At 41.5% G+C, this 27365-nt stretch overlaps 1 long non-coding RNA gene across 1 annotated transcript; it reads right to left on the bottom strand.

Annotated features, from left to right (window-relative positions):
• Positions 1–442: 442 nt before the first annotated feature.
• LOC132593701 (uncharacterized) lies at positions 443–25437 on the bottom strand. The gene is made up of 3 exons (XR_009559442.1): positions 24797–25437; positions 23878–23983; positions 443–666 (listed from the first exon to the last, which is right to left on the bottom strand). It is a non-coding gene; the product is annotated as an uncharacterized lncRNA (long non-coding RNA).
• Positions 25438–27365: the final 1928 nt, after the last annotated feature.

Here is a 27365-nt window from a genome sequence, read left to right as displayed (position 1 = left end):
TAGCATCCAAAAAGGAAATACCTAGATATTTATCTAACACAATGTGGGCAGGATCCATAGGCGGAACTACAAATCCCTAATGAAATAAAACAAATAGGATCTAAGTAAATAGAGACACTATTTTGTGGGGTGTAAGACTCCACAACCCTCAGATTCATCTGCAGAGTCAATGCAATCCCAGTTATAATCCCATACTGACAAGCTGATTCTTGGTGGAAATATAAATTGGTACAATAACTTGGGTCAACTGTGTAGCAGTGTGTATTAAGGATGGGGATGTACACACACCATGACCCAGCAATTCTACGCCCAGACTTACACCCAACAAATACACACTTCCATTCACCAAAGAAATGAACAAGGACATCCAGGGGAGCACGACTAACTGAAAGCTGTAAACTGCCCACGGGTTCCGCTACAGATGGATACAGGTACATGGCGGTAGAGTCGCACAATAGGATTTAAAAAAAAAAAAAAAGGGCTTCCCTGGTGGCGCAGTGGTTGAGAGTCCGCCTGCCGATGCAGGGGACGCGGGTTCGTTTCCCGGTCCGGGAAGATCCCACATGCCGCGGAGCAGCTGGGCCCGTGAGCCATGGCCGCTGAGCCTGCGCATCCGGAGCCTGTGCTCTGCAATGGGAGAGGCCACAACAATGAGAGGCCCGCGTACTGCAAAACAAACAAAAAAAAACCCCTGTAAATTGATGAGTCTCACAAAAAGTCTACTGAGTGAAAGATGCCAAGCATGAAAAAGTACAGGATACATGTATATACTTTCTATCAAGTTAGAAAACAGGGAAACACATATGTACTGTCACAAATCAGGGAAGTAGCTACCTTTTGGGAGAGGTATGATCGGATGGGGTGAGAGGGCCTCTATCATTCTGGTAATATTGTGTTTCTTGATCTTGGTACTGGTTACACAGATGTGTTCAATCTGTGAAAATTCACCCTAATCATTTGTGTATTATTCTTTATTTTGAACTGATTTTGGGGGGGGCCACACTGTGTGACATGTGGGATCTTAGTTCCCCAAACAGGGACTGAACCCGTGCCCCTCACTGCAGTGGAAGCGCAGTCTTAACCGCTGGACCATCAGGGAAGTCCCTGTGTACCATTCTTGACATATGTTACACTTCACCATCGAAAAAAAATTGGAGTGTCTTCTCCTGCCTCAAAATGCAGTTTGGAGTCCTAAGTTCTCAGTACCCACTCAGCAGTTCCTGGAGGCACTGTGCAAACACACACTCACACCAGCACACATACAAGTGCTGTCCCACTTCCGCGTGCCACGCAGGAAAACACAGTGACATATATTCATTCACACACATGCACACACATGTATGTATGCAAACATGCACGTACATAGCCACACACCCATGTGTGGGTTTTCTCCCGTGTGTTGTGACGTGCCTGTGGTCCCAACCTTCACCCCCTCCCCAGCCTTAGCTGCTAAGCTCTTCTCACACAGGAATCCTGTGTTTTCTTTTTTGTCCCCTGCTGGGCCTGCCTCTTTGACACACAAACGAACAGTTAAGTGTTTAATGCTGACACACTGCAGCGTGCAGAGTTAAAAAGCTTTGGCTCTTAGAAATCTCAACACTGGAAATGATAGCAGGTGGCTTCACCCAGAAATTGTGCGTGACCATGTTCTGCTCTCTCCACAGCTTAGAAGAAAAATAAACAAAGGCAATGAAAACACTTCCGGATGGGTAGAGTAGTCTGTCCTGGTAGCAGACACCTCTTCCTTCTTCATAACTTATGTGGATTCATCAAGGAATTCACTCGTGCACAGATTGTAAGAAGCTGAAGAAAGATCTCAAGTCAGACCTCTGGGTGGAGAAAGAAGAAAACAGGAAGAAAGAATGAAGGAAGAAGAGAAAAGAGCAAAAGAGGAGGCAAAGGAGAGAAGCAAAGGTTTGAGCGTTTTGTCTTGCCAAGTAAGTTTGGGAAGAAATCATGACCAAGTATACACTTAAAAATCTTTGTGGTCAGTGATAAAGTGCATTGACTTTTTTTAAATTTTTTATTTTATATTGGAGTATAGTTGATTAACAATGTGCTAGTTTCAGGTGTACAGCAAAGTGATTCAGTTCTACAAATACATGTATCTATTCTTTTTCAAATTCTTTTCCCATTTAGGTCATTACAGAATACTGAGCACAGTTCCCTGTGCTATACAGTAGGTCCTTATTGGTTATCTATTTTAAATATAGTAGTGTATACATGTCAATCCCAAATTCCCCAACCCTTCCCCCCTAGTAACCATAAGTTAAGTCTGTGAGTCTGTTTCTGTTTTGTAAATAAGTTCATTTGTATCATTATTTTTTAGATTCCCCATATAAGCAATATCATATGATATTTGTCCTTCTCTGTCTGACTTACTTCACCTAGTATGAAAGGATACATGCATCCCAATGTTCATTGCAGCACTGTTTACAAGAGCCAAGACGTGGAAGCAACCTAAATGTCCATTGACAGATGAATGGATAAAGAAGATATGGTACATATATACGATACAATGGAATATTACTCAGCCATTAAAAGAATGAAATAATGCCATTTGCAGCAACATGGATGGACCTGGAGATGATCATACTAAGTGCATTGACTTTTTGACGTTCTCTGATGTTCTCACAAAGGGCAGTCATAGAGCACACAAAATCAGCAACAATGCCATTTAAATTACGAACCACCACCATGCCCAATATGGTTCCAGTACACAGCACTCTTGCCCGGGTTGCCAGATCACACCAGACAGTGAGCAAAGTCAGGTCACGATGATGACCGCTCAATGGGAATCTTGTGGATCTGCCCTTGCTTGGAGGTTTCTAACCTCTCCCACATCGCTGGGCTTTCCCTGGAGATATTTCACCTGTAGTTTCGTGCCTGGTCCTCTCAGTGACCATGTGGCACCCACCATTTTCCTCTCATACCTGCCTTAGCTGATTGCCTGGGTCTCTGGCCAGACTGTGATGTCTCCATCTTCAAGGAGCTGTAGGCTCAGGTAGCTCTACCAAATCCCTGTGAAACCACTTCCTGTTGCTTCCAGGGCTCCACCTCCTCTAGGTCTGGTCCCCCACTGGCATCTAAAGGGTGAGAGATGACTCCCAAAGCGCTGCCCGTGGCCAATGCCAGCAGCATCCCTGCAGAGCAGGCCCTATCACATATTTTCTTCTGGTCTCTGAGAAGCCTTTCCCAAGACCACCAGGTTTCTCCATGCTCCTTTAGTATTTGCTACATATGATGATGTCGTTCAACCATCAGAGCATTCTGGCGAGGAAGGGATACTGTACCTTCTTATAAAAAGAAGAAAACTGAGGTGCAAAGAGATTGACTTTCCTGGTGTCACACAGTGGTGAAATGGCTTCAAATTTTGACCCCAGAACATGTTTGATTCATCATGACTTAGTGCTTGTAGCCAAAATGGAATTATTGCTCACTTTGTCTGTCTTCCAGAGCAGATGATAAACTCCAGGTCTATGTCATCTTTTGGTTCAAATTACCCATTCCACACCCCAAACAGCAGCATAGACCGTGCAATCTGGTTAATCTTTTTCCATGTGGCTAAACCCCATTCAACCTTCAGGGATTACTTACTTAAACATGATATTCTTAGGGAGCCCTTTCCTGACTCTTACCTTACTTTAGGATCACTGGTTATACCGTCCCATAACTCCTTATATGTCCCCTGTGATAGTACTTGTTGTGCTTAATTGTAAATATCAATGTCTTAAAGAAGGGAGTGTCTGCCTCATTCACAAATGCAACCCCAGTGCCCATCACCTATTTCAGCGCCTGGCACTAAGCATGTACGTAATATGTATTTATGTAAGACAGAAGTATTCTGATGCGTATAATAATTACTCTGGAAGTTTATTTAAAATGTAGATGTGTCAGATTCCGTGGATCTGTGATGTGACCCAGGAACTTGCATTGGATCAATCAGTTTTCAAATTTCGATGCTGAAAGATAGTTTGCATATGTTTATTGAGTGAGTTAATCTTTAGGTGGATGGATGGGTAGATTGATAACAATAAATATTGGGTTGGCCAAAAGCTTCATTCGGGTTTTTCTGCAAGATGTTACGGAAAAACCCTAACGAACTTTTTGGCCAACCCAACTACATCCATTAGCCATTTAATGAATGAATGGACAAATAAATATAACGCCGAGCTGAAGCTACATCTGAGGTTACGTTGACCCCATTAAGATGCATTTTACTCTTTCCCGAGTTCAGCCTAGTGGGTCTTCCCTTTGACATCTCTTTAAAGCAAATGCTCTGGGATGAAGAGTTCTCTGATAATCATCATCATTATATTTTACTCACCTCACCAACACTCCAAATGAAGCCTTTGCACTAAATCTTTACAGAAACAAACAGCTGGGAGCTAGGAAAACTCTTAATCAACCTGAAAGGAAACACTATGTTGCCATTTAAATAACTATCACCTCCCCACACGTGAACTCCTTAAGACCAACACTGAATAAATGCAGAGAACACATCTATTAGCTGAAAATGAAGAAAATAGTATTTATGAAATGAGCAATTTGAATTCGATGAATGTTTATAAATGTGTTTACGTATGAAGTGAATATTAACTTATAGCTTGAAAGGGTTTAATTCACCTTGGAATATTGTTTTGGAGCACAGGAAATATAACCAGTTCACAAAGGGAAAGGCAAAGGATGTCAGCATGCACAACTGAGGTCAATTAATTAGGCAATTTGCATACATTTGAACGGTTATTTTCGGAGCCTTTTTTTTTTTTTTTTTTTGACATTTGGCTCTTCCACTCCCATATTGTGTTTTCAGCATTCTATTTATGCAACACGTCAATCACTCAGCCACTCTGAGTGCATCGTGATTGGCTCAGGTGCAGCCCTGGAGGCCACCGTCTTCCTGAGAACTAGTTATCTCTGCACAAAAGACACAATAACTTGTCCAAATAAGCCCTAGAATGACAAGGAGGGAAGTCAGGTTTCAACCAAACCAATGAATTTGATATAGACCCATAAAATATTGGTAAACAGCTACTGGAATACAGTAGAAGCTCAGTAATTATTTGTTGAGTGACTGAATAAATGAATGAGACCTAGCCTGGATTTCAAGAATCATTGAATGCAGAGTTTTATAAAGTGATTGCAATAGCATCATTTAAACCTTTTGAAACCCACACCTTCCTCAACAGTGCTTTAACCCTCTATATGTCGCACTGAGCCACGTCTCAGGAAGATTTTGTGAAGCCTTACTGTATTCCAATGACCTTATAAAAATAAAATGTATATTTAATATGCTTTTACAATGAGTTATTTTGGTCCTTCGGGTTTTGAAAATTCCCATGAAGGATCTTCCACCCTCCCAATATCAAGGCAAAATTATAGAGGGTCCTAATGCGAAGTCAAACAGCTAGTTAATCAAATAATGATAAGGTTAACCAGATAGACAATGATACCTAACCTCGACTCCCTGACAACAAATGCAGAAGGAGGCCATTGGTAATCAGATGTCCAAGAACTAAGAGTCAGCCAAGGGAAGAGTAATCGCACCATCAGGAGGGAACCCCATCCTTATAGGTTTGTAATGTATCCGATTGTGCAAAGCGCTATTATACGTCTCACTCAATGTGAGTTTACGAAAGAAGCGCGGAAATGTCGTTGTCCTCATTTCGAACAGGAGGAAACCTGCTCTTTTTATTGGAGTGGGATATTCAAAGCACGATCACTGCTACGCTCAATTCTGATCCTCAGGCTTGCTCCGCCTTCAAGGCTGAGAAATGGTACAGAGAGCAGTGCAGAAAGAAAATCCATTCATTCCGAGTGGGGTTAGCACTTAGTGTTGCTGGGTCAGCACCCACTGTGTGTCATGACTGTAAGGAAGGTATTCTGCCCATCCCACACACTTTCCCTAAATTTTGGAAGATATATTAAGTATTTAACTACAGACAGAGCCTCTCTTTCCACAGAGGGAATAAGAATGGAGAAAAGAATGCTAGGAACAATCACTGTTTACACTAACAGTAAAAAATTAAGGTGTGTAGGGCGAATAGTAAAGCATGTCTTTCCAGTAGTTTTGGTTAGGTGGAAGTTTAGACAGAGCCTGATAGAAATATATTCTCCAAATGAGGAGGCTGGAGCGAGTGTCTTTGAAAGAAAAATAAATAATTCATGAGATGCATTCTACTATACTGAAATCAAACTTTGCCCACTCTCCAACTTCACCAAGATCTTGATCTAGGTAATCTTTCCTATTATCCTATAAGCCAAATAGTTGGCATGTAAGTGCTGCATTTGGTGACGTGAACCATTGAGAGTGTAGTGGAAAGGCACTGAAGTTGGAATTACATCATTTTGTTAAAGAGTGGCGAGTTAATATATTAAAAGCCTGCAATGTACCAGGCATTGTACTAGGCTCATTGGCATACCTTATCTAATTGAATTGTTATAACAACTCTTTGAGAAGCAAATTATATCCAGTTTCATTTATTTTGCAACCACGGCTCAAGGAATGTTTAAGTGTGTCCAGTTTCCCTTAGGCAACAAGCAGCAGAACCAAGACTTGAGCTCAAATCTCCCCGACTCCAAATCCCAGATTCTCGCCTTCGGCTCCACTACCTGGTAACCATGGGGGTCCACTCACACGGCTCCACTGAATACCTTGAGCGCTGATAACTTAGGACCCAGGAGAGTAGATTGCTTATTCCAGGCACTGAGAAAGTAAGACCTGAGTCTAATTTTCCTGAGTCTGAGAATTCAGACTGCTGGCAGAACAGCCATTTCCCAGAAACTGGAAAGGAATGCTCTCCCCAAACCCCCCGAAACAAACACACAATTTCCCCTAGTTGTAATCTCCATTTTTCCTTCCCTTCCGTCCCACTTTTCATTCACTACCTGTTGTCCCTGACCCATGCCCCATTCCTTCCCAGTCTATGAAGGCGACATGGCACAGACAGCAGGCTTAGTTTTGGAATCAGACAGAAGTGGCGGCTGAAAGGCTGATTCCCTGTGGGATTTTAAGCAAGATGAGCTCTCTCAGGCTTTTCTTCCTCATGCATTAAACAGGGAAAATAATGTTTAAACTGAAGTATTGTGAGTGTAAAGTGTCTGGTTTACAAAACTGAGCTATTATTTGTACAAACTGAACTATTACTGAAGTTCAATTCGATTCAGCAAACACTGACTAAGGGCACATTACATCAGATGACAACCAGGGTAAGATTTGGCTATTAGACTAAGTAACTCCCAGTTCAAGCCACCAACCCCAAGAAAAAGGAACTTCCATGTCACATTCCTGCTCACGCTCTGCTCTCTCACGGTTGTATTTGTCTCCTGTTCCCTGCCTCTCACAGGCCCTGAGCACCTAAGGCATTGCACTCTTCCTGGCCCAGCCTCAAATTCTTTCCTTGGTTCTAATCGCCCGTGGCGTCTGGATTTTGCTAGTCTCCAGCTGCACCATTCTCCATCCTCCCCCGGGTCGTGACACCATGGTGCTCACTCTTTGGAAGGGGATTCACCACATTTGCACTCAAAAAACCATCCAAGGAGTTCGGGGCTAGGCTCTGGGGATTCTGATGAATACAATACTAATTTCTGTATTCTGAGAAAGTATCAAATGTGCATGCTTTCACTGACCTCTTACAGATTTCTATCACGAGAGCTTTCCTTAGAAATAGATACCAATGCAAATGCTCTCATCCCAAGGCTAGCTGGGATGCCCTCATTGTTCAGCTCCACAAAAAACCCCTCACAGGTCTTTAATAGCAAATACTGTAGTTTAAGTTGCTAGTTTGGGTAGTTCTTTTTTTTTTTTTTTTCTGTCTGCCTGTCTATCTAATTTTCTTTCTTTCTTTCAAAGACAGAATAGGAGGTAGACAGAAAACCAGTATCTGAGAATCTGTTCACCATCCCTTACTTCTGAGACAGACACCTTGGTCCCCCAAAAAACTCCTTTTCTAAAGGCTGCAGAATGAGCCAGTCTCTTTCACACAGCTCTGTTGATTCATTCGCGCGGACAAATGTCAACCAAAATGCTCATCCATTCTGAAAAATAAATCCCAAGTGAAGATGCACTTACCTAATCTCCAATCAAAAACTACCTAAAATTTTGACTAAACCAATTTCACTGAAGTTTGGTCATTTGAAGCTAAAATATATTTTCTAAAGTCAAAATCCAAGCAACTATCAACCATAGGAAAAGGATATTAACACATTCATGTTTAGTTTAAGATTCAATATAAACTCTAAATTTGTCTTTATCCTGATCAAATTTTATCCTTTGTAACAGGTGTTTTCATAGGAAACAAATTTCTATGGACTAAGTATTGCTTCTAAATATTATATTGTAGAAAAGCCAGAGTCATCAGCTTTTAATTCAATTAGCAAATTGAATGGCAGAAACTAATCAACTTTATTAAAAGGATTAGGTTTATTAAATTTTATGAAAATTTAAAGTTTGCTAATTATGAAACTAAAAAGGGTAATTATAATAAAACATGATCAGATTTGACGATAAAAATCATACATCAGATATAGATGAATTATTAAAGCTTTAACTCAGGGAAACTAGTTAGCGTGTGGTTTTGAGCTATAAGTGTTTTACCCGTTCATTCATTCATACGCTCGTGATAGATCTACTATGGTCTACACTCCACGTTAAGGGCTGTGCAGAATGCAAGAGAAGGACTCACAGTCCTCGTACTCAAAGAATTCCCACTGAGTGGGGAAAATGATTCGAGTTATACAGTGGCGCCTAACATGTAACTCTGTAGTTCCACGGAGTCTTTCTTAACCTTATCCTTGTGGTGGAGTAAACTCCTGTAGGGAAGACCTGTTGTATTGGGAGGGATGATGTGCTCACCAGGAGAACTGCTGTAGAGTAAGGAGCTGTGGAAGTGGCGAGCCCATGGGAAGGGAGGAAGGGACATGTAATATACACACGCATGTTTTGTACATGGATATATACATATACATACATGTACATACATAGATTTATAAAATCTGTCCAGTCCAAAGGTCAGCACCAAAGACAGAGTGCACCATACTAAACCCTTACCTGTAAGAAGGAGACACATGGGCTCAGGAGGAAAAGAGTTTTTCTCCTGATTTCAGGAGAAGCTTCTGTCTTGAAGGGAGAGAAATGCCCCAGCTAAGGCTAACATAGTAGTCATACTGCTTCATTCTGCTTTGTTTCTGCCCAGCAACCTTTACCTCTTCAACACCAGCTCCTTTTTCTCTTGGGGGAGCAATCCTATTCCCTCCTACCTTGTGGTTTGTGGCAGAAAGTATTTAGGGCAGGCTAAGCCTTGAACGTGCGTTGACTCAAGACCCAGTGCTTCCCAACCAGAGCACTTCCCTGGGATTTTGCAGAATGGGAACTAGTCCAACACAGAGATAACTTAGCCTAGAAAGTGCCTGGGTTTCCCGTCCCATCTTCAGAAGAAGACCATAGCTCATCTGTGGGAAGAAGCAGAGGCACTGAAGGAAGGAAAAGTACTGCTACTCATTGGGTTTCTGGTTATTTTACTTATTTAACTTATATATATTAAGCTGCATCGTTGTGACCACCTAGAGGGGTGTGATAAGGAAGGTGGGAGGGAGACGCAAGAGGGAGGGGATATGGGGATATGTGTATACGTATAGCTGATTCACTTTGTTATACAGCAGAAACTAACACAACATTGTAAAGCAATTATACTCCAATAAAGATGTAAAAAAAAAAGCTGCATCACTGCTTTCCAAATTTTAATTAGTTGATCCAAAATAATTATACTTTCGCCTAATATATTTTTAGTTTGTTTTCTGTCATTTGTTTTTTGGGTTTTTTTTGGGGGGGGGGTCATTGAATTTGATTAAAAAAAAAAAAACCTGCTTCATATGCCCCCGAAAGATAATTCAGAAAATTTGTTTTTACAAACACATACACAACACCTTCTATGTGCCAGCGCTCAGAGTGGAAATTGAAAACAGATTCAGCTCCTAGTGAGGAAGATAAGAACAATGAAAGAGAACTGTACTATTTTAACGGTATAATAAATGGGTTTGATAGAGTCATGAATGCCGGGGAAGGATTCCAAGAAAGTGTCACTAGAATTGGGGGCTCTTGGTGCCCCTTCCAACCCTAAGTTTTATTATTCCCTAATTTCCGAGGGAGGAGAAATGTCAAACACTTCATATCCCATGTCACTTAAGGAATAAAGGGTAGTTTTCAGTTTACCTCCATCTTCCCTCTAAGGCTTGCTGGTTCTTTCAGCAGACACTCCACATCTAACTTGATTTTCTCGAGTTTGCTAAATGGCCACCGTCGGCTGATTGAGCCGTTTCTACTGATTACCAGGGGACTTGAATTAAAAAATGATCAATAAGGTAATTCCTTACAGCTGTCAAATTCATAGTCTTTCCCAAGAAACATATGTGCTTGAATTCAGCATCTCAGCTCAACTTGGTACTGGTACATGACCTTGGACAAATTATTTCACCTCTCTAAACCTCAGTTTTCTTATCTATAAGATGGAGGTGGTGACATCTTTTTTTCAGAGCTTTTTAAACTGTAAATATCATACGGAATCTCTTAACATAACATTTAACACACAGAGTTCAGTAAATCTTAGCTAACTCTGAGACAAATTGTTGGTGGAAAATCTTAAGGTTTGAGATTTCTGGTCATTTAAACTTTTGCCTCAAAGCCCATCATTCTGAATTTGTCATGCCTACCATCAATACCCAGCATGAGAAGTCTCAGTTCAGAGGTTTCAGTTCATATTTACTGATGAGTCACAAAGCAGTGATTGGTTTCCTATGATTATACACACGCATGCACACACACATAACTTATTACACAAATATTTACCTCACTCCTTCTATGTGCAAAGTTTTATAGGCAATAAAAAGATAAATCAGATATGCATCCTATTGTCAGGCACTTAAATTCAAGCAGGGGAGATAAGAGACATGAATCACTGGAATGTAAGGTTGCAACAGATAATAATAGCTACAATTTACTGGACATCTGTGTACCTGGTACTTTTCATCTGCCAGTTCTGTTTCAGAAATCAAACTTTCTTTTTCCTAAGGGGAACTCTTTTTTCCCCTTCCCACATTCCCTGCCTTGGCCAATACAAAAGGGATCTTCCCTGACCCCTTGTACACTTTCAGAGGTACTGGGGAAGACAATGAAGTACCAGGAAGGATGCTGGAGTTTTCGGAAAGTGGGGTGCTTCCACTTTCTCTCCATTCCTGTTCTCCTTGGTCTGCAGGACAACAAAGAACATTTAATCCATTGGACAAAGTTACCATCGGCTGCCTAAAAAAATAGGATAAATTCCACCACTTAGGTCTCTCACTCTTTGCCTTGTGGGTCAATGAAAAAGAGGATGCATTCTCTTACCTGCCATGTAAATCCTATTGGAGCAGGACTAAAGTTCTGCCTTCCAACCTTTCCCTCCTCCTCTTTCTGGGGTTCCACTTCTGTCTGTGACCTTGTCTTAGCCACCAAAACCAAGTGAATTATTCTTTGGAACTGTAATGTTTGATCTGTATATTTTTATGTTACTGCCATGTGGGAGGCAACCCTGGAGACAGCAGAGTGGGTCGGGAGCTGGCCTCACCTTCAACTTATTGTTTATTAAGCACCAGGAATTGGGCTGTGTGATTTCCACACAGGATGCTCACAACAGCCCTAAGAGGAGGCTAGTAAGAGGTTCCACTTGACCAAGACATTTCTCCGGGTTCAAAGGTTCAATCTGCGGAGTAGAAAGGTGCACTGACAGTGATTAAGGAAGCAGGATTCATAAACAAATGAGGAGAGAGGGAGGAAAGAAGGGAGGAAGAAAGGTGAAACTTTCAACTCATGCTCTTGTAAAAGCCCTCTGTGAGACAAGGTGTTATCACTGCAAAACTTTTTGCTTCTCTACAGACCTATGACTAAAATCTCCAGGGGAAGGTCACTCCCATTAAATTTTCGAGTATTCTCTGAGCACTTACAGCATTTTACACAAAGCACGTTGCTCTGAAAGTTGCATGTGACCATCTACAATAATATGCACCAGAGAATGAGCAGTGGGCCAGACCCAAGCCAGTGGTCAATAAATGGTAATTATGAAGAAAGTTCCCTGGAGCAGAGTGGGCGTCCAACCCACTGCGTACATCTTTCAGGATGCTACAGAGAAGTCAGAATTGATGAGTTTCAAATTTGATTTCAAATATGCAGAGTAAACACAGAAACAGAGATCAGGTAATAACAACTCAGTTTGTTTTTTGCGGTACGCAGGCCTCTCACTGTTGTGGCCTCTCGCATTGTGGAGCACAGGCTCCGGACGCGCAGGCTCAGTGGCCATGGCTCACGGCCCCAGCCGCTCCGCGGCATGTGGGATCTTCCCGGGCCGGGGCACGAACCCGTGTCCCCTGCATCGGCAGGCGGACTCTCAACCACTGCGCCACCAGGGAAGCTCAACAACTCAGTTTTGAATAGCCCTCTACAGTTCACTGAACAATCCCACACCGGCCATCTTGATTCTCACCCCAACCTTACGAGACTGGTAGATAGGATATAACATATTTTTTATTATTTTCAGGAGCTCAAAGAGCAGAAGGGTATTTCCCAAGATAACAGCATTTCAAAGTGGGAGAGCCAGGGTCTAAGTTGATTCTGTGATTTTTATCCAAAAAGTCAATCCATGCAAGCCAACAAGAAATTGCAATTATGTCAATTGTGCTGTCCCACATTTGTGTTTAGATAGCCTGGGTTATTTTAAGAACAAACGCAGGGACTCCCTGGTGGTCCAGTAGTTAGGATTTCGCCTTCCAATGCAGGGTTTGTGGATTCTAGCCCTGGTCAGGGAGCTGAGACCCCACGTGCCTCCGGCTAGAAGGCCAAAACATAGAACAGAAGCAACATTGTAACAAGTTCAATAAAGACTTTAAAAATGGTCCACATTGGGCTTCCCTGGTGGCCGCGCACGGTTGAGAGTCTGTCTGCTGATGCAGGGGACATGGGTTCGTGCCCCTTTCCGGGAGGATCCCACATGCCGCGGAGCGGCTGGGCCTGTAAGTCATGGCCGCTGAGCCTGCACGTCCGGAGCCTGTGCTCCGCAACGGGAGAGGCCACAACAGTGAGAGGCCCGCGTACCGCAAAAAAAAAAAAAAGAGGAAATCCAAAAATATCTAGAAACAAATGACAATGAAAACACGAGGACCCAAAACCTATGGGTTGCAGCAAAAGAAGTTCTAAGAGGGAAGCTTATAGCAATACAATCCTACCTCAAGAAACAAGAAACATCTCAAATAAACAACCTAACCTTACACCTAAAACAATTAGAGAAAGAAGAGCCAAAAAACCCCAAAGTTAGCAGAAGGAAAGAAATCATAAAAGAGATCAGAAATAAATGAAAAAGAAATGAAAGAAGCAATAGCAAAGATCAATAAAACTAAAAGCTGGTTCTTTGAGAAGATAAACAAAATTGATAAAACATTACCCAGACACATCACGAAAAAAAGGGAGAAGACTCAAATCAATAGAATTAGAAATGAAAAAGGAGAAGTAACAACTGACACTGTAGAAATACAAAGGATCATGAGAGATTACTACAAGCAACTCTATGCCAATAAAATGCACAATCTGGAAGAAATGGACACATTTTTAGAAAAGCACAACCTTCCAAGACTGAACCAGGAAGAAACAGAAAATATAAACAGGCCAATCACAAGCACTGAAATTGAAACTGTGATTAAAAATCTTGCAACAAACAAAAGCCCAGGACCAGATGGCTTCACAGGCGAATTCTATCAAACATTTAGAGAAGAGCTATCACCTATCCTTCTCAAACTCTTCCAAAATATACCAGAAGGAGGAACACTCCCAAACTCATTCTACGAGGCCACCATCAACCTGATACCAAAACCAATCAAAGATGTCCCAAAGAAAGAAAACTACAGGCCAATATCACTGATGAACATAGATGCAAAAATCCTCAACAAAATACTAGCAGACAGAATCCAACAGGACATTAAAAGGCTCATACACCGTGATCAAGTGGGGTTTATCCCAGGAATGCAAGGATTCTTCAATATATGCAAATCAATCAATATGATAAACTGAAGGGAAAAAAACATATGATCATCTCAATAGATGCAGAAAAAACTTTCCACAAAATTCAACACCCATTTATGATAAAAACCCTCCAGAAGTAGGCATAGAGGGAACTTACCTCAACATAATGAAGGCCATGTATGACAAACCCACAGCCAACATCATTCTCAATGGTGAAAAACTGAAAACGTTTCCTCTAAGCTCAGGAATAAGACAAGGTTGCCCACTCTCACTCTTATTCAACATAGTTTTGGAAGTTTTAGCCACAGCAATCAGAGAGGAAAAAGAAAAAGGAATCCAAATTGGAAAAGAAGAAGTAAAGCTGTCACTGTTTGCAGATGACATGATACTACACATAGAGAATCCTAAAGATGCTACCAGAAAACTACGAGAGCTAATCAATGAATTTGGTAGAGTAGCAGGATACAAAATTAATGCACAGAAATCTCTTGCATTCCTATACACTAACAATGAAAAATCTGAAAGAGAAATTAAGGAAACACTCCCATTTACCACTGCAACAAAAAGGATAAAATACCTGGGAATAAACCTACCTAAGGAGACAAAAGACCTGTATGCAGAAGACTATAAGACACTGATGAAAGAAATTAAAGCTGATACAAACAGATGGAGAGATATACCATGTTCTTTGATTGGAAGAATCAACATTGTGAAAATGACTCTACTACCCAAAGCAATCTACAGATTCAATGCAATCCCTATCAAACTATCAATGGCATTTTTCACAGAACTAGAACAAAAAATTTCACAATTTGTATGGAAACACAAAACACCCCTAATAGCCAAAGCAATCTTGAGAAAGAATAACAGAGATGGAGGAATCAGACTCCCTGACTTCAGACTATATTACAAAGCTACCGTAATCAAGACAGTATGGTACTGGCACAAAAACAGAAATATAGAATCATGGAACAGGATAGAAAGCCCAGAGATAAACCCACGCACATATGGTCACCTTATTTTTGATAAAGGAGGCAAGAATATACAATGGAGAAAAGACAGCCTCTTCAATAAGTGGTGCTGGGAAACTGGACAGCTACATGTAAAAGAATGAATTTAGAACACTCCCTAACACCATACACAAAAATAAACTCAAAATGGATTAAAGACCTAAATGTAAGGCCAGATACTATAAAATGTTTAGAGGAGAACATAGGCAGAACATTCTATGACATAAATTACAGCAAGATCCTTTTTGACCCGCCTCCTAGAGAAATGGAAATAAAAACCAAAATAAACAAATGGGACCTAATGAAACTTAAAAGCTTTTGCACAGCAAAGGAAACCATCAACAAGATGAAAAGACAACCCTCAGAATGGGAGAAAATATTTGCAAATGAAGCAACTGACAAAGGATTAATCTCCAAAATATACAAGCAGCTCATGTAGCTCAATATCAAAAAAACAACCCAATCCAAAAATGAGCAGAAGACCTAAATAGACATTTCTCCAAAGAAGATATACAGATTTCCAACTAACACATGAAAGGGTGCTCAACATCACTAATCATTAGAGAAATGCAAATCAAGACTACAATGAGGTAACACCTCACACCAGTCAGAACGGCCATCATCAAAAAATCTACAAATAATAAACGCTGCAGAGGGTGTGGAGAAAAGAGAACCCCCGGCACTGTTGGTGGGAATGTAAATTGATACAGCCACTATGGCGAACAGTATGGAGGCAATCCCACTACTGGGCATATACCCTTAGAAAACCATAATTCAAAAATTGCTGTTCATTGTAGCACTATTTACAATAGCCAGGACATGGAAGCAAGCTAAATGTCCATCGACAGACGGATGGATAAAGAAGATGTTGTACAGATGTGGCACAGATGTGGCAATGGAATATTACTCAGCCATAAAAAGGAACGAAATTGAGTTATTTGTAGTGAGGTGGATGGACCTGGAGTCTGTCATACAGAGTGAAGTAAGTCAGAAAGAGAAAAACAATACCATAATCTAACACATATATATTGAATCTAAAAAACAAAAAAAATCATTCTCAACAACGTAGGGGCAGGACAGGAATAATAACGCAGATGTAGAGAATGGACTTCAGGACACGGGGAGGGGGAAGGGGATGAAGTGGGATGAAGTGAGAGAGTAGCATGGACATATATACACTACCAAATGTAAAACAGATAGCTAGTGGGAAGCAGCCGCATAGCACAGGGAGATCAGCTCGGTGCTTTGTGACCACCTAGAGGGGTGGGATAGGGAGGGTGGGAGGGAGACACAAGAGGGAGGAGATATGGGGATATATGCATATGTGTAGCTGATGCATTTTGTTATAAAGCAGAGACTAACACACCTTTGTGAAGCAATTATACTCCAATAAAAATGTTTTAAAAAGAAGAATATCAATTGCTGTGTTAAGGACAAATGAAGAAACAGTTATGATTTAGTTTCATAAGCTGAAAAGTCATGTGCAAAAGTGAAGAGCTTTTCTTTTATGAATGGAACTGCTGATGTTTTCTACACCATCTATTTTATTACTCATAACAACTGGGATGACGTCATACCCTGGTGCCGGTAAGGAGACAGCGCTTCAGAGAGTTTAACAGTCTCGTTCAAAGCTGTGCACATGTAGCGAGTTACGTGGGGGAGTCCAGATTCCGAACCCATCCCTCGATGCGAAGCCCAGATGGATTCCCCAACTCCTCTGCCAAAAAGAGAGAAGGCGCTTATGGCACTGCATTGCTTTGGGTCATCAGAGGGCCAGCTTTGTGCACAGGAAGGAAAGCGCACACATGAGAGCTTCCAGATCAAAATGTCCCTCCTGCTTAGCAGGGAGAGGATGGCTCAGCTCTTCCTGGGAAAGGGACTGTGAGAGCTCAGTAGTATAGAATTATAGTATTTGAGTCAGCCGGCCTTGCTCAAGCCCCGATCCACGACCCCATCAGCTGTGCTACCCCAAAACTCAGATCCTTTCTATGTAAAATGAAGTTAATGCAACTACCTACTTTATGATGCTGCTGCGAGGATTAAGGTAGACATTTCATGTGAACCGGCCAAAAGCGGCTGCCAGCCAGTGAGCCCTCAGGGAAAGTTACATAGTAATCGTGCTGACAGCGTTACCAAGAAGCTCAGGGTGCCACACTCGCGTGTATCGGGGAGAGACCCAGTGTGTGCAGTCAGGAAAGGCTCCCAAGGAAATGACATTTAAAGTAAGATCTGGAGAAGGTGTGGGGATTAGCCAGGTGAAGAGTTCTGGACATGTTTCCTAGAGCACGCCAAGGAGAAAGGATGCCATGAACAATAACTTAGGCACCAAAAATCTTGGTGCAAATGAAAGACCTAGAGGTAGGTAGAAGCACGGTCATGAAGGGAATTTGAAGCTCAGTTATGGACTTTTTCTTTTTTAAAGAATGTGTCCTGCACACAAGGCAAGTCCCTGAAGGGCTGTAGACTTGCTTTACCTGGCATCTGACGATGGATTTTTCCCAGCTCGGGAGGCTGTTTATTCCTGATTTGAAGAGTTCTGTCACTCAGGCATATAAGTCATGACAGTACATCTCCAAAATGTATCCCCCAGTTGTGCCATATCCCTTTTCTCTGTGACCATGAACCTAGCACAATCTCTCTTCTGGATTTCTGCAGCAACTTCCCAAACTACTTCCCCACACAACACCCCCGGCCCCAGCTCAATGCCTAACGCTCAGCAAGCACGGTAATCTCTCTAAAGCACAATCAGATTATATCCCTCCCTGTTTAAAACCATCGAATCATTTCCCTTTCTACTTAGGAGAAAAAAATCCAAAATTCTTACCCTGCTTTACACAGTCCTACCTAAACTAGATTCTCCTTTTTTAACCATTTCCATTTGAAAACCTGTTTCTCAGGGAGACTTTTTCTGACAACTCTAGGTAAAACAGCTCTGGATTTTCCCTCTTCACATAACAAAAATCGTTTCTCTCTACACATAATTCCTGGTATAGTTTTAAGAGGTTTTATCAGTATCCAGACCTATCTCCTGAATTCATCTGTCTACGTGCTTGTCATTTGTTTTCCCTCTTGAGCAGATAAATTCTGCTGGGCAGGAATTCTGTCTAATCTGCCTCTGTGTCCTCAGCATAGGGAAGAATTTATGGCACAAATTAGAGAGGAAATTTTGGTTTGGTTACCCACTGAGTGGGTATTTCTTCCGATTCTTCCAATCAACATTTAGGTTCCCAAGTTGATTTGTTCACCTTTATGTTTGTTTTAAACCCTCATGTACCACAAGATTGATTATGAGACAATGAAGCTATGATCATTCTAAATCCCAGATCCTCTTGGGTCTGAATTCATCTGGTTGTTACTACTATTTTTTTTTTTTTTTTTTTTTTTTTTTTGCGGTACGCGGGCCTCTCACTGTTGTGGCCTCCCCCGCCGCAGAGCACAGGCTCCGGACGCGCAGGCTCAGTGGCCATGGCTCACGGGCGCAGCTGCTCCGCGGCATGTGGGATCTTCCCAGACCAGGGCACGAACCCGTGTCTCCTGCATCAGCAGGCGGACTCTCAACCACTGTGCCACCAGGAAAGCCCACTACTACTTCTAATGATCATCATCACCATCATCACCATCATCAACACCATCACCATCACCATCATCATCATCATCATCACCATCATCACCACCATCATCACCATCACCATCATCACCATCATCACCATCATCACCATCATCATTACCATCATCATCATCACCATCACCACCACCAGCAATCTTTATCAGCACAAACAACACCACCATCCTATAATAATAGCCGCTTCTATCAAACACATTTCATGTGCCAGACATTCTGCCACTTTCTTATTTAATCTTCACAATGAGAGAATGTTGACACCATTTTCTTTATTTTTCAGATAGAGAGAGAGTGGCTCAGAGCTCAGAAATCTCAAATGGGTTGTTCAATCACAGAGCTAAGGTGTGGGCAGGTGGGTTTCAAGCCTAGGTTGGCTTGAACCCAAAGGCAGTGCTTTCCACAGGGCAATCATGCTCTCTCTCATTTTATTCCAGATTATCTCATTTCATGATTATTGACTAGACCCCAGCTCATCACTACCCTTTGGATTTTTTAAAAACTCATTTCATCCCACTCTTTCTTCTGTAAGGACTGTGGCTTGGAATTGACATCTGGCTCCTGTGCTCTCAGCCACCCTGGGCAGAGTCCTCCTGACTCTTACCATGAAGTCCTAAAACCAAGTCCACCCTAATTCTCATTCCAAGTGGAAAACTTGAGAATATGTCTGTATAACTGGATTGGTGAAATTGAGTTATTAAGACACATTCACTGATGGGCTCTCAGGGTCCACACATGTTTTTCTGTTGTCTACACTAAGTGCCGTCTTAATTTCAGTACAAAAGGTTGAAGCTCAGAGAATCCAATGTCTTGATGGGCACATCCATCAGAGCCGCTGACTGGCAAGACCCTGCTTGCCAATTCCCTTGAAAAGATTTCTTAATAGAACTTAAGAGATCTTCTTGAAATGAGTGTGATGGGATGGTGCTTTTTGCTCTCATCACTTTAACCACATTAGAGCCCAGTGCATTAAGCCTCGCTTTTGGAATTGCACCAATAATAAGCTAAAGAGCTGCAGATTTGAGTTAAATCTTTGACATCTCAAGAGGAAAAAAAATCGTCAAGAAAAACATGCCTCACATTTTCTCTCCCTTGTCAGACAAATTGGTATTCTGTTGATCTTGTTTTTGAAATATCTTGTATTTCAAGCCATTAGAAAGAGAAAACACTTATTTATCATCACTTTCCTATGATGCTTAGATGTGCACTGTCAAGGGTGATTTTTCAGACATAATCCAGCCATGTGAGGATTGCTATTTGTGTTAATTAGTATGTGACAGATTGGATTTCTCCAGAGGGCCTCCCAACTCTTGTGGCTTATTTAAAGCAAGGAGAAATGAATTTTACTGTGCAGTAAGCGATTATGGGCCTAACATTTCCTCTGTACGACCCCTTGCCCTAAGTGGTTTTATAAGATGTTTACCTCAGATGTGGCCAAGTGTGTTTTCATGTGGTCAGGCTTCTTTCTCAGGGCCCATACAGACTGTCTCTTAGCTTCCATTTTGAAATCCAAAATTCTGAAGGCTGAAGGTTTTTTATAAGTATTTTGCAATAAAACATTACCTGACTTGACATGAGGCTTTTTCTAGTCTTTATCCCTTTAGTGTGGATGGGTTTGTTGGTTACTGCATAAATATTTATATTTGTTCTCCATGATCCCACTGAGGACATGACCTTTCTAAAATTAAAGGAAATAAAGAAAGGAAGAGGAAGGAAGGAGGGAGGGAGGAAAGGAAGGAAAGAAGAAAGAAAGGCAGGGAGAGAGGAGAGAATTCTAAATCACAAGCCCTAAAACTTCCAGATACTGATTGAGAAACAGTGCCTCGATGTTGATGACACCATATGGATATACAAGTAGTTTTCATCAGTATTAAACCGTGAGTTCTACTGGTAGATTGATGACCAACTGTCAAGTTGGTAAAAACCCCAACCTTGTCTTTGGTCTCTAGGCAACCTCTCCTCCCTTCACTGTCAACATAGAAAACCTCTTCTGTTCTCCATAACCAAAAAGTCTCACCATATTGCAAATCCCAAATTCACTCCTCTGACATCTTCCTTGTTTCCCTAACACAGTAATCTGCACTGCTCTCCAGGAGAACAATGCAGGTAGCTTTATCACATTCGAACTTTGACTTATAGTTAATTGCATGTCTCCCCTACTTGACTGCAGAGTTTACTCATACACTTATATTATTTATTCATTCATGCAATTATTCAAGTTTTAATGCCAGTCTTATACTGGGTACTTTTATAATTTTGTTTTCCGATTAGTCACTGCAAAAACCTTTAACACATTATTAATGCCTCAATTTTTACAGAAGAAAAACTGATAACTGAGGTTCAGAGAGTTTAGACAACTTAAGGATTGTAAACTGTATACTTAGGATTTTAACTCAGGTCTTTCTGACCCAAAAGTCCATGGTTTGTGGATACTACACAGTGTCTGGGGGACATATCGTCCTATTTGCTTTGTTTTGGTCATGCTATAATGCACTATTGAAGTGGTTTTTAAATAGGTAGTTAGATGTATTACTCATTTTTTCCATTAGATGACTCAGAGGAACACAGAGATCTCCTGCCTTGCTCTGCCTGATACAGTTAAGGAATTATGCCCTCGTCTTAGATTTTGACTTATTGTCTCCTGTACTGACCACGTGTGTTGACTTTTCCTTTTTATGCATGTTCCAAAAGGAAAGATATTATCTCAAAGTAATGCCACTTAAACACAAGAGAATGTATTATTTTTAGTTTGAAGGATAACTTTATGACTGGCTACTATGACAGTCAGCTGAGAGTAAGGCCTCAGATGCTGCTCAGTCAGGGGCTTGCATCTCCCCGAGCACCCTACCTCTGACGCTGCAATACAATTAGCGTGAATCTATTATTCATCCCCCAGGATATAGTCAAGAAAGGGAGTCTAAGGCTTCTGTTAATCCAACCTGATTCTTTGTGTGGGTAATTTCCACAGTTCTCTTGCAAGTGGCTTTTTTTGCTCAACATCATATAATGCAACTCATCTTTGCTGATATGCGTAGTGGTGATCTGTTCTGTTTCACTGCTACATGGTATTCCATTGTAAAAGTGTACCACATTTAATTAATCCATTTATAGCCATTGCATATCAGGTTTTTCTAATTTTCTTCTGTTTTTTTTTTATCTGCTTATCCATTCATATATTCAACAGATAGTCATTGAGGGCCTATCCAGTGACAAGCAATGTTCTAGGCACTTTGGAAACAAGAGTAAACCAATGCAGCAGTGTCCTTAAGGAGCTTACATTCTCGAGTAAAGAAGCAAACAAAAATAAATGTGAATACACAGTGTGTCAGATGTGGGAAAAAAAATAAAGTGGGACGAGGGGAATAAGGATTGTTGCAGTTGGAGAACACAGTGTAGTCATGTATTACGTAGCATAGTCAGGGAAATCTTCATTGATAAGGTGAACTTTTGTATAGAGACCTAAAATCTGGTGCTCTCTGGAGAAGACGTTATCCAAACAGGATGCAAAGGCCTTAAGTAAGTAGGATTTTGGACCATCTGAGGCACAGTAAGTGGGCCATGGTGCCTGGATCAGGGTGAATGAGGAAGAGTGGAGAAAATGAGATCAAAAATGTTACAGGGAAGCTAAGACAGGTAGGGCTTAATGGCCCAAGATAAAGATCTTTGCTTTTGCTCTAAGTGGGATGGGAAGTCCTTGGGGAGATGTGATGAAAAAGAGTGGCGTGATACGAGTTATTTTTTAATAGAGTCACTCTGGCTGCTGTGTTGAGTGTGAACATTAAAAAAGCCAGGGATGAATCAAGGAGTCTGGCTGGGGGGTATTGTGAGAATCAACTTCAAGAATGATGGTAACTTGTACCACTGTAGTGAGAAGTAATGCAGTTATAGAAATACAGTAGTATACTGATATATTAGCAGGTTTGATTTTTCATACCTCCCTGTGTCCATGCTGACACTGACTTTGGACTTTATATTTGACTTATTTTGGCCAACAGGACAGTATCAGATTGAGATAAACAGGAGACTGAAAAACTGCTTATGTATTTCTGCTTTCTGGTCACCGTAATATCAACATGCCTGGACAAGCCTGCTTGAGGGATGTGAGAGACGTGTTGAAGAATTAAATCGTTGAAGCCCAAGCCAGATGACCACAAACACATGAAATGAAATAAGCCAAGCCAGGTCCAAATCATCAAAACTGCTCTGTTCATCTGCAGGCTTCTCAAAAATAGTAAATCATGATGGTATTAAGGTTTGGAGTAGTTTGTTATGCAGCATTAGCTAACTGATATAATGCATAGAAAGAGCAGATGTGTTGGTGGGGATCTTTTCTGTTTACTTCTATTTGTTCATAGGTATAAAAAATAAGGACAGTGACTGAGAGTGAGGATTAGGAATGGCTTTTGAGGAGGTTTTCGAGTGAGAAGATCTAAATTATTTATCTAGAAGAATGAGAGAGAAAACAAACAGCAGAATTCAGTAGAATAACGTATACTAAGATCCCAGTTGGGGTTAATGCTTAAAACTGTAAAGGGAGACAGGGCATTATGCCTGTGTGTTTTTCTTCAGACATACTGAGCTGCATGAGATAGGAGGCAAAGACTCGGATTTAGCCAGGCTTATTTTAGTTTTGTTTTGGAAAAAGAAGGAGATGGTGTCAGGAGTCAGCACACATTTTCTGTAAAAGGAGATACAGGAAATGTTTTAAGTCTTGTGTGCCAGAGACTCTCTGTAGTGACTACTGAACTCTGCCATTGCAGCATGGAAACAGCCACAGGCAATACATGAACAAATGGTATGGCTCTGTGTTTCCAATAAAACTTTATTTACAAAACACATGACCAGCCCCAGGTCTAAAGACTTGAGGGTATTCAGAAGGGAGTGATTATAAACTCAGTCCCTCTAATCAAATTGGGAAAAGAGGAGATTATTGAAGACATAAAGAATGAACACTCTTACACACATCGATTGGTGTAAATGTGTGTGTGTCGAAATGTTACTCACCTCGTTAACACTACTGGGTAATGGCAACTTGTTTTCCTTACTATCTACACCATTTTATCCTTCCAGTGGCATATGAGGAAAACTCTAGTTTCCTCACATCCTTGTCAACAGTTAATATTTATAGATTTCTCTCTCTCTCTGCTAATTTTGGGATTATAAATGGTATCATATTGTCATTTTTATACAACATTTTCTTGGCTCACCATGTTTTCTGGAATCCCAGAACTGCCATCTTGTTCACTCTGTGGAATGGATGGACGTACAGAGAAGCTCCACACGTGTGCCAGGCCTCTGCTCACTGATAGACCCCTGTAAGAGATAGACACATGGCTGAACCCAATGCACATGTCCAGGCCTGTTCTAGGCCCTGGCCAACCCTGAACAAGATAGGAAGTACTTTGTGGCTTGAGGCAAATTATTTGATGGAATCTAGAATTGAGTCATTGAGCTCAATGCATTACTTATCGGGAGACTTCAACATCATCTTAGGCAGCACCATGGTTCTACTTATAGTTATGGAAAGTGGCTCCTTCTGGAACTCATATCTCTCAGTATTAATAAAAATATGAAACCCCCTGATGACTTGGATCGGCCCTTTATAGCATCTAGTTGCAGACGGGCTTACGGAGATGGTCTCAAGGCTAGCATGTCTCATAGACAGAAACCAATGAGTATTTTATTTTGTCTCTAATGCAAACTTCATGTGGCGAGCACTTTTAACAGTTACAGTATTACAAAAATAACTGCCCATTCTCAAAAAATTTAAAAACAAAGAAAATGACAAAAAATAAAATCAATGCATTCTGAGTTCCACCACACAGCAATGTTAATGTTTGATCATCCTGTGCATGGGTATCTTCGGGGTCACAAGCGCAAACCACTTCCAGGATATATTACCTAAGATGTAGATGTCACTGTACTTTACACAGGGAGCATCTGCAACATGTAGTTCCTTAACCCCTTTCTTGTTATTTGTAAGACTTGGTGACACCTGGCTTGAGGTTCATTAGATAGTACCATCCCCTGTCCAAATGGTGGAGTTTCAGGGTCCCTCATAGAAATGATGAAAGAATGCATGGCTTCTGGAAAGACCCAGGAGGGATTCCTGCACTTGTCACTTACCAGCCATGTCATAGTACGCTAGAAAGTCATTGGCTGAGATGTGTTGATATCATGCTATGTGCTGGTAATTGTTCTCAGTATCTTTGTGTTATTGCCTGTAATTCTCACAAGGCAATAAAGTCTCAATAACGTCTCCATTTTACATAGGAACATATTGAGGCACTGCGTAACACACCTTGTCTCAATTCCATTACCTGCAAAACAGGGTATATTAGTCAGGGTTCTCCAGAGAAACAGAGCCAATAGGATATAAAGAGAGAGAGAGAGAGAGATAAGAGAAGATTTATTATGGGGACTGCCTCATATAGTTACGGAGGCTAAGTCCCACAGTCTGCCACCTGTGAGCTGGAGACCCAGGAAACCAGGGACGTCATTCAGTCCAGGTCCAAAGGCTCAGGAAACTGGACCTCTGATAACTGATAAGTGAGGGCAGGAGAAGACAGAAGTCCCAGATCAAGAAGAGAGCAGCTGAATTTGCCCTTCCTCTGTCTCTTTGCTCTATTTGGGTCCTCAATGGCTTGGGTGACGCTCACCCACCTTGGGGAGGGTGACCTTTGCTCAGTCTACCAATTCAGATGCAAATGCTAATCTCTTCTGGAGACATATCCTCACAGACACACCAAGAAAGAATGTTTTAACAGCTATCCGGGTATCCCTTAGCCCTGTCAAGTGGACACACAAAATTAACCATCACGCAGGGCACCAAGATCTTCCGAAAACTGAGGATAATATACAGTAATTAAGTCTAAACCACCAGGCAATGTCTCTGGCTCACAGCACATACTCAGGAACTATTCATTCCTTTCCTCCTTCTGTGGAGGAATCAGGCCTTCACAACTGATCCCTCTATTATTGGTACAACCTTCCAACTCAAAAAACAAAAAAATTAAATAGAATTGCCCATGAGAAGAGAAGAGGAGAAATAAAGGTAACATATTCATTGTTCTCACAACCCTTTGATGCGATAGACAGGGACTCTTGCAGAAGTGATGCTCTTGCAGCGAGTGGGTCTGTCTGAGCCTGGCCATCCGCATTCACCAACCTCACCCTAGTCAAGCAGAAGACCCCAACAGTACTTGCCATGAAAATACAATCTTCCTAAAATAATGCAAAAGACAGAAGAGGTTTGAATGGGACACATGTCTGCAGCTGAGTGGTCCCAGAAGTGCACCCTGGACAAGGACTTGAGTGCATTGCATTTAGGTGGGAAGAGTTCTCAGGAAGCGCCATAAATGAATGGGGAATTGAGGTGAGGATGGAAGGCACACAGTGGATCATACACTCATGAGCAAGACACTGCTGCAAGCACGTCGGGGGGTCCATACCATCGAGGACTTAGAAAGACTGGACCCACTGCTGAGTTATCTCACCCAAAGGTAAGGATACTGGGTGTGTATCCACCACTCCTGTCTGTCACTGGTTGAGGGTTTTTCTCAGGGGAGTTGCTCCCCAGCATCCTGACTGCCTCTGCTCTGCAGTTCTGACCAGGAAAGGACTCAGCTAAAGAGTCCCAGGTATTTGCAGCAGAAGGGCCTCAGGGTAAGGAAATGGTGAGTGTTGAAGGAAAAGGGACCAGACAGCAACAGCCGCTGCTGCAAATAAATGAGGCGACAAGTGAGTTTAATATAGCAAGACATAAACTGCATCCAGGACTAGCCTCACCACAGTTGCATTATAAATATTATTACCAAAACGCACGTTAAAACAAACAAACAAAACACTTCAGCAGGTAGGTGGGGGGACGAAGAACAATTGTTAAACTGGGGGACATGACAACTCGTTGGAACAACTCAACTGGGCTTTCTTTCCTGAAGCTTTTTAAAAACTATGCAGTAGGGAGGTGGTTTTTTTTTTTTTGCAGTGAAGGAACTTCGCCAAATGACCTCTCTAGCTTCCTATGGGAAGAGCATCTGAAATGTTGAATAAAGTAAACAAAGTGTGCTTTGTATGCATACAGAAGGTACCAAAAAGGAGCAATAAATCCAAGTCCCTCATTTTTTTATCCACTGCATTAGTTTTTAATGTCATGTATTTAATTGCAAGTTTATGCTATAGTATCATTTTGAATAATGGTTTCCATAACCCAGCTCTCAATGCCTTTGCTCTTCTGATTTCAAACCCTACACTCAGTCGCTCTGTCCTTGGGAGGGTTTACTTGGTTACCTGTCTGGACGCAAAGGTCCCCCATGAGGTTTTTGATTACCCAAGTTCTACTTTTGGTAAGACAAAGTGTTTTTCCCTCTTTTCTATTTTTTAAATTTTTCTTTTCTTTTCTATTTTTAACTGTTGTTAAAAAAAATAAACACATAAATAAAATTGACCATCTTCACCACTTCTACGTGCACTGTTCAGTCGGGTTAAGTGCATTCACACAGTTGTGCAGCCATCACCAACTTCCATCCACAGAACTTTTTTATCTCAGCGCTGGCTCCAGTAAGTCGTGTGCCTGGCTCTGAAACACAGCTCCTCTAGCCCAGAGCCGTAATAGCTCCAGGCGTTGCCAGCCCAGTGACAAACCTGCCATCAATAATTCAAGTAGCCGGAGAAGCTGAGTGTCTGCTGTTTTGCA

The sequence above is a fragment of the Globicephala melas genome, chromosome 17 (assembly GCF_963455315.2).
Source record: "Globicephala melas chromosome 17, mGloMel1.2, whole genome shotgun sequence".
NCBI classification, from domain to species: Eukaryota; Metazoa; Chordata; class Mammalia; order Artiodactyla; family Delphinidae; genus Globicephala; species Globicephala melas.
The sequence above is the reverse complement of the archived record's forward strand: the minus strand, read 5'-3'. Positions and strand labels throughout refer to the sequence as shown.